Consider the following 3212-nt stretch of genomic DNA (forward strand, 5'->3'; position numbering starts at 1 on the left):
GTATTCATGGGGAAAGGTTGCCAGGATGTCCTTCTTCCTCTTCTCTCCCCGGGATCCCAATTCATCAATACGGATTAGCTCAAACACTAGCACTGCACAATGTCTTTGAGACGCTCTGACCAATTGCACCACTACACACATACACACACACATGGCACAGAGAATACTTCCTCCTCAATGCTTCCATTTCACCTCTTAATTGCTTTCATCCTGGCACCTAACAGGATTTAGTGAATGAACTTATGTATTATGTCTGCTTCTTCAACTAGAACATGCCATCTGATCAACAGCAGAAAATGCGGGGTGTTTTTTTTTTTTTTTTTGGTTGGTTAGTTTAAGCACCATCATTCCAGAGACTGGATACACCCACCTCTCTTTGAATGTGGTTTCCTCAGGTTGATTTCTTTTTTTTTAATTAATTTATTTATTTTAATTTGAGGCTAATTACTTTACAATATTGTGGTGGTTTTTGCTATACATTGACATGAATCAACCATAGGTACTAGAACCCTGTCCCGAACCCCTCTCCCACCTCCCTGCCCATCTCATCTCTCTGGGTTGTCCCAGTCCACTGGCTTTGAGTGCCCTGTTTCATGCATCGAACTTGGACTGTGCATTGAACTTGGACTGTGCAATGCATCTATTTCACATATGGTAATATATATGTTTCAATGCTATTCTCTCAAATCATCCCACCCTCACCTTCTCCCGCAGAGTCCAAAAGTCTATTTTTACATCTGTGCCTCTTCTGCTCTCTCACATATAGGGTCATCATTACCATCTTTCTAAATTCCATATATATGTGTTAGTATACTATATTGGTGTTTTTCTTTCTGACTTACTTCATTCTGTATAATAGGCTCCAGTTTCATCCACCTCATTAGAACTGACTCAAATGTATTCTTTTTTATAGCTGAGTAATATTCCATTGTGTATATGTACCACAGCTTTCTTATCCATTCATCTGCCGATGGACATCTAAGTTGCTTCCATGCCCTGGTTATTGTAAACAGTGCTGCGATGAACATTGGGGTACACTTGTCTCTTTCAATTCTGGTTTCCTCGGTGTGTATGCCCAGCAGTGGGACTGCTGGGTCATATGACAGTTCTATTTCCAGTTTTTTAAGGAATCTCCACACTGTTCTCCATAGTGGTTTTAGTAGTTTGCATTCCCACCAACAGTGTAAGAGGGTTCCCTTTTCACCACACCCTCTGTAGAATTTATTATTTGTAGACTTTTTGATAGCAGCAATTCTGACCAGCGTGAGATGGTACCTCATTCTGGTTTTGATTTGCATTTCTCTGATAAGGAGTGATGTTGAGCATCTTTTCATGTGTTTGTTAGCCATCTGTATGTCTTTTTTGGAGAAATGTCTGTTTAGTTCTTTGGCCCATTTTTTGATTGAGTCGTTTATTTTTCTGGTATTGAGCTGCATGAGATGCTTGTATAGTTTGGAGATTAATTCTTTGCCAGTTGTTTTGTTTGCTGTTATTTTCTCCCATTCTGAAGGCTGCCTTTTCACGTTGCTTATAGTTTCCTTCATTGTGCAAAAGCTTTTAAGTTTAATTAGGTCCCACTTGTTTATTTTTGCTGTTATTTCCATTACTCTGGGAGGTGGGTAATAGAGGATCTTGCTATGATTTATGTCAGAGAGTGTTCTGCCTGTGTTTTCCTCTAGGAGCTTTATAGTTTTTGGTCTTACATTTAGATCTTTAATCAATTTTGAGTTTGTTTTTGTGTATGGTGTTAGAAAGTGTTCTAGTTTCATTCTTCTACAGGTGGTTGACCAGTTTTCCCAGAACCACTTGTTAAAGAGATTGTCTTTTCTCCATTGCATATTTTTGCCTCCTTTGTCAAAGATAAGGCATCCATATGTGCATGGATTCATCTCTGGGCTTTCTGCTTTGTTCCATTGATCTATATTTCTGCCAGTACCATACTGTCTTGATGACTGTAGCTTTGTAGTATAGTCTTAAGTCAGACAGGTTGATTTCTCCAGTTCCATTCTTCTTTCTCAAGATTGCTTTGGCTGTTCGAGGTTTTTTGTGTTTCCATACAAATTGTGAAATTATTTGTTCTAGTTCTGTAAAAAATACCATTGGTAGCTTGATTGGGATTGCATTGAATCTATAGATTGCTTTGGGTAGTATACTCATTTTCACTATATTGCTTCTTGGCCTTTTGGCTAAGATCAAGTGTAGTATCTGTCTTCAGGCTGACTTCTGTTTGATCCAGCAGGAAAAAACTTCTCCTCTGAGCCCCTCTCTCTGGCAGGAATCCTCTGAAGGATAGCCTGAGGCAAGGATCTGGTGTCTCCTGATGGACTGGTAGGGTATGAGAGAGAAGGCAGGAAGTCACAGGGTTGGGATCTCAGGGCAGGTCCACCAAGGAGGGTGGCTCAATTACCTCCCATGGGGCACTCCTGAGAGCTGGCCTTTCCCTGGCAGAGAGGTGGGCAGGGGGTGGTGAGGGACATAAAATCCATGCATTTTTGGATCTCTGGGTGTGCATTCACAGAGATAGATGGAAGGGGAACATAAAATGGGTAGGACAAGGCTACCGTCTGCTGAAGCTCTCTCTGCAGGTTCCACAGAAAATGTTTTATCCATCTCTGTACCTGGTGTGGTGCATAGTAGGAATTCAATATACATTTGTTGGATGGAAGAAATTGCTATTCTATTTTCCACAGACAACACAGCAAACTGAGTCTGATTCTGCTCCTATAAAGGGGTGGTGTTAAGATTTTCCTCCTTACCGCTTTTGGAGACTATCAGACACACTGCTTCCCACCATTGATTTCTTTTCAGCTGAGATTTGTGCAAAACCAATGAAGGAGGAGCTACGTTTATTATTTGTTTGCAACACATTCCAGTGAATGCTTTGGTATTCAAAATCCACTGTACTTTTGCCTCATTTATTTCTAAGAGAGAAGTCAGGAGATATTCTTTGCCCTTTAAATAATGGACATGGGAAGCCAACAAAAATACATTTAAAAACACATGCATTCACTTTTCATTTGTCCGAGTTCAAAATTAGATGTTTCTCCTCCATTATCTCATAAAAGCGTGTGATTTATGAAAGAAACTGAAGCGAGTGTCATTAAAACTGATTACCCTAAGTGAACAGTGATGTATTTGTGGGTATGCAATGTGATTATGATGTTAGTGAGAGTAATCTAATGATCAGAGGGATAATGTGATTTTGTGGTGTT

General features: G+C 40.0%; 1 pseudogene; it reads left to right on the forward strand.

The window, feature by feature from the left end:
* Positions 1-2166: 2166 nt before the first annotated feature.
* LOC112582431 lies at positions 2167-2264 on the forward strand (annotated as a pseudogene).
* The last annotated feature ends 948 nt before the right edge of the window (positions 2265-3212 follow it).

This window comes from Bubalus bubalis, chromosome X (assembly GCF_019923935.1).
Source record: "Bubalus bubalis isolate 160015118507 breed Murrah chromosome X, NDDB_SH_1, whole genome shotgun sequence".
NCBI lineage: Eukaryota > Metazoa > Chordata > Mammalia > Artiodactyla > Bovidae > Bubalus > Bubalus bubalis.